This window comes from Cyanistes caeruleus, chromosome 10 (genome assembly GCF_971803275.1).
Source record: "Cyanistes caeruleus chromosome 10, bCyaCae1.hap1.1, whole genome shotgun sequence".
Taxonomy (NCBI): domain Eukaryota; kingdom Metazoa; phylum Chordata; class Aves; order Passeriformes; family Paridae; genus Cyanistes; species Cyanistes caeruleus.
This window is the reverse complement of record NC_141710.1, coordinates 23,914,453-23,930,241: the sequence shown is the minus strand read 5'-3', so window position 1 is coordinate 23,930,241 and position 15,789 is coordinate 23,914,453. Positions and strand designations below refer to the sequence as shown.

Sequence of the window (15,789 nt, the reverse complement as noted above, 5' to 3'; positions counted from 1 at the left end):
GTCACTGGTTAGGCTGGATGGATTTTGGTGACTTTAAAACTCACCTGGAATATGAATCATAACTTCTTGTTCATAGCATAATCTCCAGATTAATTGCATGGAACCAACATATAGATAAATATTTTATACAAATATATATATTTTTAAGAGTGAGCAGCATATTAAGAATCTGGGTAAGGAAAATACTGTGTCTTTATTAGCATCACAGTGAACATGAAAAATCAGAGATCTGGTCTTAAATTCCAATAAATTCCCTGCTTTAGCTCATCCTGCAGCAGATTTCTGACCCCTCAGTGTCACTGACCCCCTCATCCACCATGAGCTTCTGCAGTGATAAATTTGGAGTGTTACATATTGGATCCACAAAGTATTTTTCTTTCTTGGAAGTCCAGCTTGTGTCTGCAAGCAGCGAACAGGAGCGAGCACTGTGTGGGTAATGCCTGGTTCACAGTGGCTGTGTTTATTCCCTGGAATTTGGCAGGTTCCTGTGGGAGCTGTGCATCCGTCTGGATGTGCAGGGCTTTGCACAGAGGATGCTCAGCATCCCTAACTGGATTTGGGGATTTGCACGGGGTGGGAACGGAGGCAGAATTCCACTCGTGGGATTGGATCTCCGTGCAGGAGTGATGGCTCCTCAGCTGCTCCCAGCACCTCCCAGCAGATTGGGCAGGAATGCAGCCCCCTGCACTTGGCAGCTCCTGGAAGAGTGTGCCAGGGATGTGTGGGAGTGCTGGAGCCTTGTCACAGGGCACACTTCCATTGTCTGCTCGCTGCCTGCTGCACTCCCCTAAGTTGAAAGTCTTAAGCAGTTCTCAAATTCAAACATGAGTAATCTTGCCTGAAGCCTTTTGCAAAAGCTGCCTTTTCCTCTTTTTTTCTTTTTTTTTTTTAATTTTATCTTGGATATGTTCCTCTATCTGCATAATACAGATAGAATAATATGCCAGAGAAGCATGTTGTTCATGTTTGCAAAAATATTTGGTGGTTGACAAATGAGCTTGATGTACTGTGCTGTTGTACTGACTTGACACTAATCTCTGCCACTTAGAGCAAATGAGAATAAATCACCTCTCCTCTCTTATCTTCTCCACCCCGAGTTGTGTGTGCACTTGCAGCTCAAGCTGGCTCAAGGTTTATTTCAATCCATGCTTCCCCACCAATCCTGTCCTGCCAGTTCAGTTTGGGTTGGGAAAAGCTCAGGAGCAGCCCTGGAGTTGGCACTCGCACTGAACCACTGGGCCACTGCGTTCAGGTTTCAGACATGCAGGTAGGAGATGACAAGGGAAAAGGGACAGTGATCTCAGCAGCTAAAAACACCTGGAAAAAAAAGGGATTGATTTCAAAGTCTGTCCCCATAAACGGGATATAATTTACAGGCCTGGTAAAAGGGCGTTGGGAATCAAGTGAAATAAAACCACGCTTGCTCAGCCGTCGAACTGCAGAAATGGGAGCTGAAATATTAATTGCAGAGCTTTACATTAAAACTGTCATGTTTGTGAGCATGGAATTCAGCAAGGTATGTCCAGTGGGCTCAGCTTTGGGATTGCTCCCTTATCCTCACTGTCAGTCTGAATCTCAGCTCTCCAGTTTAGGAGTTTAAGTGGAGCTGTGAACTCTCTGGCCATTCTCAGCCCTTCTGTGTTTAACAGGGGGTTCTCTCTCTTCTGCCATCTATAAACCAAGTCATAATTGCCCAAATATTTACACTGGTGTTTATTTCTGGCAGTGATTTGGTGTTTGTCATTCACATTATGACTGTGAAGCAATACTTCTGTGCAGTTGAGGTATTTCAAATTATTTGCCTACTGAAGAAGCAAACGTTTCATTTCTTTCAGATTGTCACTGCTGCTTATTATGTGAGCAAGGACCTAATTATGATTTCACAATTTGTTTACTGTATGTTCAGGAGTCAGAAGGTAACAAAATGTAAGTTTTTACAACAATAAAATGTTCTCCGTGATGTAGCACAGTCTTTATTGAGAGATTTTCCTGCCTCTAAATACATTTTTATTTCAGAGGGATCCAAAAATAGAGTGTACAAATCCTGGAGTTCTGAGACCTGTAGCCTCCAGTTTTCCCTTCCTTCTCATTTCTGACCCACACACATCTGTGAATATTTTCTATGGAGTACTTTCAGTTGATATAGACATAAAAAATGCAATAGGCATTTGGGATCTGGTTCCATATTTTAACTGATTCCATGGTTTTTGTGGAAATATGTGGGAGTTGAAACCAAGCCTCATTTCTTTGTGGGGTTCAGTTGGTTTCCTCCCCGTTGATTGAAAGTGGGCTTTATTTGCTTATAGCATAAAATATGTTGACATCTTCATGTGTTCTGTTTCAATATATGTATTTAAAAAAAAACATATTCCAGGGAAATGAAATTACTGGAGTTGTGCTTGAGCAAACCTTGGCAGTGGCTGGAATGTTCAGCCTGCCCAAGGACTACTGTTTTGTCTGAAATGGAAGACTGCTCTCTTCACATTGTATCAAATCAAACCCATTAACTCATCAATTTAAAAAAAAAAAAATAGGAAAGAAAATCCATGGTAGAGCAGAGGTAACAAAAAGCTGAAGTAAACCAGATGCCTCCCCACAGACTAAATGTGGGTGAAGCAGATTCAGTATGGAAATGATAATAATAAACCTGGAGATAGGGCAATGCTGAGGGATTTCCTTCCTGCTGCCTCCTCTGGAAACAAACCCAGGCTTTGCAGCACAGAACTGCCCCTGCCTGCTCCAAAATGATCCAAGCATCAATATCTCAGTGAGATTTTTGTCATTCACGTTCCAAATATCCTCGATTTTACAGTTTATCCCCAAGATGTGTGGAAAGAAAGTTACATTCTATTCTATTCATCAGGTTTGTTTATTAGCTGTTATTTAATAATGAATTAGACATCATATATAATTGTAATAGAAGAGAGAAGGTGAGAATGAATTTCCTGTCAGGAGCAATGTCCACCAAGGAGTTCCTCAGCAGTTCCTGCACTGCCACCCTCAGCACTGCAGCAGAGAGCAGGGGTGGGCACAGAGCCCAGAAAAAAGAGGTGGAACTTCCACTGCTGCCAAGAAAAAGAGACATGAAATTCTACCTTTACATTTGCATATTTGTACTGCAAACACAAAGTGACCTCAAATCAACAGCAGATGTTATTTTTCAGCTAATTTGTTTGTGTGTCATTCCAGGCAGTCCCAGCCTGAGGAATTTGGGCACAGCCTGGATTGTGGGGTGTGGAGCTCTGAGTGTCACTGCCCTCTGTCATCTGCTCCTCAGGAACCAGCAGCACAATCCAGCAATCCCAAGGAATAATGTCAATTCTTACCTGTTCCCATTTAAAAAAAAAAAAAAAAATCAACAAAATCCCAGCCAGATGTGTGTTGAAAAAAGTTTTCCTCCTTTAAAAAATCCTGGTGGATTTTTAACAAGGATTTAGCAATCACGTATGTGGATGTTTTTCCCACTCATCCCCAAAATAAAGAAGTTATAAAATTTCTTCTTTCAGCAGCTTGCTGTGTCCTTTGGGCCCTGAGGATTCGCTGCTCTGAACAAACAGAACATAAATGTTGTGTCTCTGCCTGTGGGAAATGCTGTAAACATCCACGTGGAGACCACAAAAAAAAAATAAAATAAAATCAATAAAAGTGGAAAATCACCATTGTAGCTGCTGCTGTGGGTGCAGCAGGAAAGTTCACAGCCCATTCCAGCAGTTTGGTGGCCTTCCTGCTAATGCCAGGGAAATAATTGTAATCCAGCAGCACAGCCCAGCAGGGAGGCAGCTTATTTTCAAAACACAGCCAGAGTGAGAAAACCAGCAACTCTTAAACTGTGAAAAATGAGTATTTTGCTTTCTCCAGACAAGATGATTCATTATTTTTTATTTTTTATTTTTTTCGTGGCTCGAGCTACAGTTTTTAGTTTTGGTTTGAGTTATTGTGCCCGTGCTTTTTCAGCAGGAGGACTGGAGTGATATCAGTGTCATATCCCAAAGCCTGGCCCCAGTTTTGATCTGCATTGTTGTGAGATGAAGATTAAACCCTTCCCAGCCCTCTCTGGTCATCTGAAGAGCAGCACTGCGCTGCCTGAAAGGAGTTCTGTCCACAAACTCAGCCTGTGGTCCCTCAGTTTAATCCTCTGAAATGCCTCAGAGCGTTCTTGCCAAAATCCATGTGCTTTTCTTTTCCAGAGCTCTCCTGATCTGATTGAAATGCCAGGTTTCATTTGTGGCTGTGTGTCCTGGGCAGCAGATTCCCCCAGCTCCATAAAAACGTGAGTGGCTTTTTGGCACTTGTTTATTTGATTTTCTGTTCCTTCCAGTGTTGGATCGTCCCTCACACCGAGCCCTCCTCAGCTCAAACCTTCTAAACTTCATTTTTGTGACTGAAAAAAATGGGATATTTTTCCCATTCAGAGAAGGATGATGAGAATTTTAGGAAAATGCTGGTCTTTGATTGCTGGACAAGGATTGATTGGCAGGGGGAATATTTGTAGCTGGATTTATCAGCAGAAATCTGTTTTGTATGATTGTTGTCATGAGCAAGTGGCATCCCCCCTTTTCTTTCCTCAAACTATTCCATCATGGGAGTAAAAGTCAGAATTAGAGGGAGATTAGTTTTAAATCTTATCACCTTTTCACCAAGGTGCCATTACCTTTCTCCACAGCCTTTTCACTATCATTATATTCAAAAATACCCAACAAACACATCAAAACACCAGAAGATTTTACTTTGTCAATTATACACAGGTATTTTAATTGATTATAGAAATGATTCATTCATTTCCAAGCCTGTTGATATTCCCTCTCTACCTGGAATGCCACAGTATTTTCAAAAACATCTGCTAAATTGACTGTTACAGCAAAAGATTCCTTAAAAACCATTTACCATTGGGGAGCAGATAATCCTGCTGTTTGCACTGCCACAAAAATGGCATTAATCAGAAATTTATGCACTGTAACAGTTCCTGAATTTTCAGTGACTTGTGCTGAAACTCAGCAATTCAGAGCCCCAGGAAGAGATGGACAAGAATGACTGAAAGTCTCTGAATGGGTTATACCCAAATTATCTCTAACTGGCTACTGTGGGGTCCATTTTAACATTTCTTTGTATTTCTAAAACTGCTATTTTAATAATTTGTGTATAAAATTTGTGTTTTGTTCCAGAGAGGATGCACAGAAGGAACCTTTTACCTGCCCTTTGCCTTGGCCATGATGGGAAACTGCACCTGTGGACTGAGCCTTGTTCTAAAGATGCCAAAACCTGAATCCTCCTGGGTGCTCTGCTTTGTTCAGTGCCTTCCTTGGCTCATTGGGAGCTTTGGAGTTTTGTTCCTTGACATTTTTGTATCATCTTCCTGTTACAGTTAAAGATTCAGGGTAGGCTTGTTAATAAATAGATCAGAAATGAAGTGGATTTTTTTTTTAAATCACTTTTTTATTAACCTGCTAATAAAATCTTCCTGAACAATAATTTGTACCCATTCTATAATGATAATTCTTACAAGGATAGCAAATTTATAGAAAATACCAATATTAAAGCTACTTTGAACAGGTTAATTTATAACTTGGAGATGATAAGTGGACACTAAAAGTTGTCCCCATCATGCTGGGGAGTTTTTATATTAATATATTCTTACCCACTGTAGTAGTTATTGTTAGCTGTGCTCTTGCCAGGTGGAGCATTGGCATTTTGTGCCCAAGAAATGAAAAGCAAGATCTTTGGAGAAACTTTTGTACCTTGGCTTTAAACACCTGGTGGACAGGAATGGATTGGGACTGTGCTGTACAATCACCTGTCCTGTTACCAGAGCTTGGATTTACACTTAAAAGAGTACAAAAAGAAGATTTTCTGATTTTTTTTTTTTTTTCTGTAAGAAGAATTATAGGTTTGTGTGTGAAAACATTTTGGTGCTTAACTCCCTGAAGTGGAGCCATAAACCAGGATGGGACAAGGAGGGATTCCAATCATTTTGTGTTAATCCATTCCAGATCAAAAGCAAGTTCTTCACCAGATTTACCTGGAACTCTTCCAGGAGTTCTGATTCCCAGAAGTTCTGATTCCAGTCGGTGTTGTCTTTCTGATTAAAGGAATTTCAGCAGGCCCTGCAATCAGAGGAGTGACCAGATGGGCCCTGGAATTCCTGCCTCATTCCCAAGCCCTGGATAGTGAGCTGGGTAAAACCTCCTGCACCATGGAACACAATCCCTCACTGAGGTGGGGACACTGACCTGCGGCTCCTGGCCCATCCTGAAACAAATTCTGATTTTCTCTTTTACGGGACAGTGCATTCTGTGAGCGAATTGTGGGATTCAGGGGGTTATTCCTGAATTTCTCCTGCTCCAGCCCCCAGCTGGAAACATAAACCAGGCAGTATTTATTTACCCCAAAACCCCCAGAACTTGATTTTGACAACCCTCACAGTACATTCTGCACAGATTTGTCGATGCTTTTCTATGATAGGCTCTGAAAATCAAATTTTTATTGCCCCCAAAGCTCCTCTGCTCCATTCCCTGCCCTGGGACTGCAGTGCCAGCCTGCACATGACATCAATTCCTGGGTTCTGGCTTGATTGGGGTCTGAATCCAATCTTTTTAATAGTCCTCCAGTTCAAATTGTATTGGAAACAGATGCTTCCAAATCAGGTTGAGGAGCTTACAGGAATCTGGTCAAGTATAAAGTGTTGGTTGGGAATGGATGAAGTATTTGTAATCAAGAGAAAACAAAAGCAGACCTCCTGCTCGGAGAGCCCTGAAGGTAAGGAAGGCACAGCTTTTCAGAAGAGCTTCACTGCTGCTTCTTGCCAAGCAAGAAAATAAAAATCTGACAAATTTACCCATCACTTTAGTCCAGAAACCAAAGGGCAGGCTCACCTTGGAAAACAGGAATTAACCCCAAAAGCCCTAATTTCTAAGAGGGAGGTGTTTCATCATTGGTATTTGTGTAACAGTCTGTTTTGAGGAGAAATTGCCTAATTCCGGTCGACTTTATTGCTGATGGTGTCCAGAGTTTCATTAGGTGGAAAATAAACCCTCATTTCTCAAGGTCCAAGGCAGGATTAAGAGTGCACTCACTCTGTGTCTGCTGCACTATTCCTGTGCTTCCATCTGCCACCGACTGATCCTGGAAACAAATGGGCTCTGCTCAGGGCTGGAGCTTTAGCAGGATAACACCACCCTCACCCCAAAGCTTTGCTGGCTGCACTAAAAGGGGTTTGGATGCACAAGAAATTCCCATCATTAATGGGAGTGTCCAATTGTCTGTACAGCATGAGCTGTTCACTTTGAGAGGAGCTCCATCACCCACATTTGAATTATAAATTGGACAGAGCTTCCTTTTCCAGTCAAAGTTTTCTCCCACTTTGCAGCAGGAGATGTTGGGATTCCTCGAGATATTCTGGAGCTTCTCAGCAATGCTAAACCCAGCTTTGGATTTTAGTAGAGCTTTATGCTCTGTGCATGGCTATTTATATAATATATAAATATCTATATATTTATATGATGTTTCCCTTGTACCCAGGGCTGCAGCCCTACGTGCTTTAAAGTCCTAAATCAATCCAGCCCTTGGTCTTGGAGCAGCACCACAAAGTGCCAAAATCTAGTGCAAGTTTTTCTGGAAAACTTCATCCTTTCCTCTTATTTCCTCCCCTGTATCCTTCCTCCCCTGCTCCCTCCAAACCCAAACAACTCTGCTTTGTGTTTCCTTCAGAAAAAAAAAAACCTTCACCGAGATCTTTTCCTTATTTATTTATTTTTTTTTTTTTGCTTTGACATCACCCTATTGTCAGGGAATTGTGTTCAGCTCCTCCACATGTTCTCCTTTTCATTAAACAGCCTGTGGCTGGATAGGCAGAGTTTATTCAGCAAGAGCCAAGCTGCTGGACACAGCCTCCTCCTGCACCTTTGGAATCTTTTCTATCCCCCCACAAAACATCAGGCTCTGAAATTTAATTACCGGGCTGAAAATAGAAGCCTGTCCTGAGCACTGAGCCAGGAGAGTTTCCCAGCCAGACATTCAACTTTTCTGCACTCCTGTAAATCCTTGGGGTTGCCTCCAGTTTTTAAACTCAGTTTTTAAATTCATCTCAGATTTTTAAATTGCCAGTACATTGTTTAATTTCACAGAACAAAATTTGCTGCAGTGGCTGTTGGAAAATTCACCCTGGAACTCACTTTGGTTGTGTCCTCCACTCTGGGCTCTCTCTTGAGCTCTGAAAGTTCCTGGCTTCAATATTTTGACAGTTTAGCATTTTATTTTTATTTTTTTTTTAAAGATGCAATATATTTGCTGCAAAAACATTCTGGAAATTCTCTTTGCTAAGCTGCACATAATTAATATTTAATATTTATTCACCTCCAGAGCCCTGGGGCTGTTGCCAATGTGAAGGCTCAGGATGCTGCAGCCCTGGGGATGGCTTTTCCAACCTTCAAATTCCATGATTCTGTCATTCTGGAATCCATGGTGGCACTTCCAAGAGATTTTCCCAGTTCACAGGGAAAAAACCTCTGTTAAAAACCAAAGTGCTTTGTACCAAGCTCAGAACTCAAGTACAAAACTCCTCAATTACCCAGCTAAACTTGTGGAAAATTGTAATTATTCTGTATTTAAAGGCTGTCTGTGCTCCAAGTCAATAATTTTCACCATCAGGAGGAAGGACAAGGACACACTTGTTAATTCTTTTGAGATGAGCAGTGTTTCAATGGGGATAAATAATTATGTCTAATTGCACAACTGGTGTTGAAAACTGCTCTAAATGTTGAGTCATTTGTTGTCTGAGTGTCAGAATGGAAATTTGACTGCCTGGAAGTTGTGCAGGAGATGAGAATTGTGCTCTGTGACCAGGCCCTGTTTAGCTATTGCAAAGAAGAGTTTTTAAATAAATTTTCATAACTTTTTCTCTCTTTTTCTCCTCTCCTTTTCTCCATTTGTGGGCTGATCATGAAGCTCCTTTGATTTCAGGTATCTTGATGGGACATGATGCACATTTTGGTTTTAAATGATAAAAGCTAATCAAAAATAAATTTGTTTTTAAATAATAAACTAATGAATTGTATTTAAATTCCTGCCAAAAGCACTCACTGAATATGAAATGTTTCCCTGGGTTTTTGAGGATCCACCTTGGAGAACTCCATTTCTTTATTAGTTTCAGTCTGCATTTCCCTGATTTCTGGGGTGAGTAGAGGGAATTAAAAATTAACTTTTTCAGCCTATAAATTAAAATGCAATTTGTTGTCCTCCCAGATTTATCTGCTGTACACATGAGATTAGCAATCTCCTGCCTGGCTGTGATTGAAACCATGACTTGTTCCTTCTTAATGCCCTTAGAATTTCTTCTTCCATCATTTCTTCAAAGATTATTTCTCCTTTTATTGCTGCTCTGTGTAATCCTATTTTGGGATGTCTTTTTATCCCCGTTTCATACTGCTGGTTAGAACAGCCAAATGTGGGGTGTATAAATTTGCTGTGATTTGAGGCTTTTGACTGGAAATAATTTGAATTTTTAAATGTGAAGCTGTGGTAATTATTTACCGATAGGTCATAGATAAGTAATTACTGTGTATGGGTTAAATCAAGGTTTAGGCTTGAGAAAATGTTATTTCCATGCTCAGATATTCCAGGTTAGATATCCTGATCACCTCTTCTTAATCCCAGGAAAACACAGCACGGAGCTCCCATCCCAGCTGCTTCACTGGAGAGCAAAGTGCCTTAAATCTTCTTGATTTATTTTACTAATTCTTCCCTGGTGCTGCTTGTAATCCGAGATTAAAGGGCATTGTTTGCTAATTTCCTTGTTTTTACTATCATGGAAATCTCATTAACTAAAGGAAACATCTAAAATGTCTCCAGGGCTTTATTTTTAAACAAATTAATCCCATTTTAAACAAATTCACCCCACCACAGTTCTCTGCTGTCATCAGAAGGCTCCTCCAAGCTGGAGTTTCTCCTGCTTGTTACATCCCAGGTTTGATCTCTTATTCAGTAAGAAAACAGTGTCTAAAATAAGAAAACAGTGTCTAAAATAAGAAAACCTTGTCTAAAATAAGAAAGCCCTGCTTTATTTGCACTTTCTGCCTTTCTCTTGGAATGTGGGTTTTTCCCAAGTCCATCCTCGTGTTCCCAGTGCTGAGATTTGTTATTGGGAGTTGGTTCAGCACGAGTGTGGAGCAGGCACAGCCACAACCAGCCCCTCTCATTCCCTCTGTCCCTGATCCTCAGCATCCTCTGGAAGCAGCAAAAGCTGCTCCCATCATTTTTTTGGTAAATGTGGAGAGGACATGGGGTGTGCTTGGTGCTGCTCTGTATTTGTTGTTTGTTGCTGTGGGATTTTTCCCTTCTCAAAAGGGAGTTTCCTTTATCTCAGTTCTGTTTCAGCAAAGATTCTCCAAAGGCACTTTTGCTTCTTGTTCCTTGTGTTTATTTATATATAATTAAAAGACTTGACAGATCTTTTTTGCACAAGTTCAGCCCAACACAGCCTGGCTCACTTTGGCTTGAAAAGCACAAAAATGACCCCAAAATATGCAATTCTTTTATCTTTATACTTATCCTTAGACACATAAATTATTTTTTTTAGTGACCCAATGACCCATCACCTGTGTACTGCACTGTGACATTCTCTATCCAATCACCTATTATCACCCAAAAACCTTGAGAAGAAGAAGATGAAGAAGACAGGAGGAAAAGAGACAACACCCTAAATCCTCCATCTTCTGTTTTCTAAACTAATTTAAACTCTAAACTAACTTTTTCACCCAGTGACATAAGAAAACTCTCTAATCTACACACACTTTTAGCTTTTCTATTTAATTTTAACAGTTTTTTTCAGGGTGTTCTATGAAATTCAGTGTTTTCTTGGATGTCAGAGCCAGGAATCAGAGACAAGGGCACACTCTGTCCAACACCTGGACCAGTGGGTCACATCCCAGCAGCACAAACCTTCCCCATCCTCCCAGGGACAGAGGCTGGGAAGGGATGTCCTTATAAATGTTATTTATAAATAAAACCTCATTAAAAAAAGCCCTTGTAAAATCAAGCCTTGTTGTTTTGGCTAACAGCTAGCCTAAGAAGTTCCCCTGAGAAAAAGAATTGTAAGAATGAGAATCAATTTATGTAACAATCTATTCTTATATAAAATAACTCTCACCCATATAAAAAAAAAATCTATTAATATAAAACATTCACTTCCCAAAAAACAAAAATGTAAACGTATCTAAAAAAAAAATAAAGTTTAATAAACATATACACTAGCCATTAGCAACCAATTAACTAAATTTCAATCAATTACTAACCAAACACAGTGCCTTCTAATATTCATATAAATACAAACAATATAAATAAAAATTCAGTTATTCTCAACAAAACCCCCAAAAATCTTCTTATCCATCTCTATTCCTGCACAGGGAGGGCTCTGGCTCAGGGAGGGCAGGGCTGGGGGTCCTTGCCAGGAGAGATTGGATTTGGAGCCTGGCAGGAAGAGGCAGAAGAGGATCCAGCCTTGCCCAGGCTGCTCCTCCTGCTCCAGAGCCTCTGGGTGACATCCAGGGGTTTTATTCCCAAAGGCACTGATGGACACGGCCCTGCTCTCTGCATGGATGGGAGGCAGGAGAGCAGGGATCCCTGGGCTCAGGGAGCCTTGGGACAGCATCCAAGCTGCAGGAACAGCCCAGTTCCCATCTCTGAGCTGGGATAAACTGGGATTGCTGCAGGAACAGCCCAGTTCCCTGCTCTGAGCTGGGATAAACTGGGATTGCTGCAGGAACAGCCCAGTTCCCTGCTCTGAGCTGGGATAAACTGGGATTGCTGCAGGAACAGCCCAGTTCCCATCTCTGAGCTGGGATAAACTGGGATTGCTGCAGGAACAGCCCAGTTCCCATCTCCATGCTGGGATTGCTGCAGGAACAGCCCAGTTCCCTGCTCTGAGCTGGGATAAACTGGGATTGCTGCAGGAACAGCCCAGTTCCCATCTCTGTGCTGGGGTAAACTGGAATTGCTGCAGGAACAGCCCAGTTCCCTGTTCCATGCTGGGATAAACTGGGATTGCTGCAGGAACAGCCCAGTTCCCTGCTCTGAGCTGGGATAAACTGGGATTGCTGCAGGAACAGCCCAGTTCCCTGCTCTGAGCTGGGATAAACTGGGATTGCTGCAGGAACAGCCCAGTTCCCTGCTCTGTGCTGGAATAAACTGGGATTGCTGCAGGAACAGCCCAGTTCCCATCTCCATGCCTGGATTGCTGCAGGAACAGCCCAGTTCCCATCTCCATGCCTGGATTGCTGCAGGAACAGCCCAGTTCCCTGTTCCATGCTGGGATTGCTGCAGGAACAGCCCAGTTCCCTGCTCCATGCTGGGATTGCTGCAGGAACAGCCCAGTTCCCTGCTCCATGCCTGGATTGCTGCAGGGCTGTGTCCCCTGGCCCTGGGAGGGGACAGGGATGCACCCAGACATTCCCTGGCAGTGCAGCACTCCCTCCAAAGGCTCTGGAGCTGTCCCCTGGAAGCTGCTGCAGCTTCTCCAGGTCCCAATCCTCGAGTTTCCCAGCCGACAGCGTGGGGTTAAGGAGCCCCATCACAGCAGGAGAGTTAAATCCAGCCCCTGCTGGGGGGTGTTAAGGGAATCTTAATGGCAGGAGGGAGGATTCATGAATATTAACAGCTTGTAGTGCCTCGGTGTCCATCGTGTGGCTGCTGTGAGAGGCTGCTGGAAATGTATGGGATGGAGACAGGGCATTGATTCACTCCAGGATGAGGGGGGTCGCCCTAATGTGCTCCAAACAGCTTTTAAATAATGACTGCGGAGGAATTAAGACCAGTTTAATCCGACTAAATAATACTCCTAATGATAAACCATTAAAATCAAGTTGACTTTTAGATTCTAGCAATTGTATCAGACAAGGTGATTACACTCACCATCAGTATTGATAATCATTAAAATAGATTAAACCATGGACTGAGAAATGAGAGATGCTGGGTGACTCTGGCACAAACGCTGCTTTGACTTTCCAGCAGAACCTTTCCTGCTCCCTGGAACTTCCTGCTGCTCCCTGGGGATTCAGGGGGCCCTGAGAACGAGCAGCTCTTGAAACAGCACATTTTATCTCAAAATGTCTTTGGTGGGTGGCTGCAGACAACAAGAAGGAAAAGGAAAGAAGGAAAAGGATTGTGTGGTCTTGCCTTGGTCCATCTGCTCCTGCCTGGAGCCCAGCCCTCGTTCTGCTGGAGGACGTTTTCCAGGTGGGAACACATCCAGAGGGAACAGCCCTCGCTGGGAACTGAGATTTGATTTCTTCCTGAGGTTTCTCCTCTTGAAGGAAATTCTTGTAGATGTGGCCCAAAGCGACTCTGAGGAAGCTGAACATTCAGAGCTGCCCTCGAGCAGAGCCTCAGCTCTGAGCTGGACACGAGATAGCCCTGAAGCCACCAGCCCACGGGGTCAGAACCAGGTGTCTCTGAGGTCCCTTCCAGCCCAAACCTTCCTGAGATCCTGTGACAATGGAAGGACCAGAAGCAGCCAAGGCAGGGGGGAGAGGAAGAACCACGCTGGTCAGAATTGATTACAACTGCCCTGTGCATCAGCCAGAATCCCTGAGCCCGATGATAAAAATCCCCTCCATGTTAATGAGAGAAGCTGTTCTGAGCGTGGATGATGCAGAAGAGCTCTTGGGCACGTTGGAGAAGGAATTTCTCAGCGTTCCAGAAGGTTCCTTGGAAATGGAGCCTCCTCCTCCAGTCCTCACTGCTCCCTCTGAGGGCTCTAACCCAGCCTGGCACCTTTGGGGTGCTCCAGAGCAGCGTGGCTGCTGCTCTGCTCTGGGAATATTGACATGGAGCGCTCACCTGTCCGTGCCTTCAATTGCAAAGGGCTTTTTCAAATTGATTACTGGGCTGGCTCAAGTTATTGGATGACCCTGGAAATACAGAGCGAGGATGGGCGTTTTATGATGTCTGACTTCCCTACAATATTTTTTTATTAAGTAAACGGTAATGGAAATATTGGGTTTTCATTCCTTGCTTGCTCCTTTCCCAACAATTGCCAGTAAATCAAAGTTGCAAAGAGCTGCTGGTGCTGGCAGAGCCTGGTGGGCACTCATTTTGGAGATGATATCCCCTTATTTCTAGGCACTCAGCAGACTTCAGTGCTGATGTATTGACACTCCCAGCTTTCAGGTCAAGGAAATAGTGCAGGAAAGCATTTCCAGCAGAGAAATGCCCATATTTTAAAGTAAGGACTGCCAGCGGTAGCGGCGCCAATTTGCTGAGGTACAAAAATGCCACACTTAGAAAGCAAGGAAGTAATTCTTCCCTTCTCCTTCCAACATCCATGTCTGGGTGTCTCCATATCCATCAGGAGCTCTGGAAAGCACAGAAACCCCTGTGAGCCCCTGGCCACGGGACCAGGCTTGGGCCATCCCTCCCTTCACACACCTCAGCACCCACAGCCAGGCCATTGGTCTCTTTTGGGGCACTTTGATCCCTTCTGGGGTGGTTTGATTTCATCAGGAGCAGTTTGATCCCTTTTAGGGTGGTTTGATTCCACCAGGAGCACTTTGATCCCCTCTGGGGTGGGGGCTCATTCAAGTTGGTCCATGAAAAATGACTGCATGGAGCCATCAACACCCGAGCAGATCCACAATTATCAATTTAGGGATGAATCCTGCAGTCCAGCCTGGTCTCTCAGGGCTCTTCCTGGGTTGTGAGGAAGCAAAAATTCACGTGAAATGAAGTTTTAATGCTGGACATTGATTTTATATTTTTCTTTTTGTCCCTGCATTTCTGTGTTTGTTTTAAAGTGGAAGCTGGGAGCCCGGGCAGAGCCCAGCACGGGCTGTGTGCTCCCACCCCTGTGTGCTCCTGGGAAACCTCACGGCATCCCAGGATGGTTTGAGTTGGAAGGGACCCTAGAAACCATCCCATTCTACCCCTGCCATGGCAGGGACACCTGCCCCTGTCTCAGGCTGCTCCAAGCCCTGTCCAGCCTGGCCTTGGGCACTGCCAGGGATCCAGGGGCAGCCACAGCTGCTCTGGGCACCTGTGCCAGGACCTCACCCCCTCCCAGGGAAGGATTTTCCCCTCATATCTGATTCAAATCCCCTTTTATTAAAGTGATTAGTTTATAACTCAAGAGCAGGCTCAGCCCAGTTTCTGTAGGACCTCTGCCCTCTCCCGCACTCCAGCCAGGATTCCCTGGGATGCTGGGAGCCTTGGGATGCTGGGACCGGCTGGGACATCGCTGCCACTCTGCCAGGGGAGCTGTGAGCCTGTATCCCACATGTCATCCTGCATCCCACATCTCATCCTGCATCCCACATGTCATCCTGCATCCCACATCTCATCCCACATCTCATCCTGTATCCCACATCTCATCCTGTATCCCACATCTCATCCCGTATCCCACATCTCATCCTGCATCCCACATCTCATCCTGTATCCCACATCTCATCCTGCATCCCACATATCATCCTGCATCCCACATCTCATCCTGTATCCCACATCTCATCCCACATCTCATCCTGCATCCCACATCTCATCCTGCATCCCACATCTCATCCTGCATCCCACATCTCATCCCACATCTCATCCTGCATCCCACATCTCATCCTGTATCCCACATCTCATCCTGTATCCCACATCTCATCCTGTATCCCACATCTCATCCTGCATCCCACATCTCATCCTGTATCCCACATCTCATTCTGCATCCCACATCTCATTCTGCATCCCAAATCTCATCCTGCATCCCACATCTCATCCCACCCCTCATCCCCATCCCATCCTGGCCGGATCCGCTCCCAGCAGATG

At 43.8% G+C, this 15,789-nt stretch overlaps 1 pseudogene; it reads left to right on the top strand.

Moving 5' to 3' along the window:
• Positions 1-468: 468 nt before the first annotated feature.
• LOC111933586 (lysosomal amino acid transporter 1 homolog) lies at positions 469-5,407 on the top strand (annotated as a pseudogene).
• Positions 5,408-15,789: the final 10,382 nt, after the last annotated feature.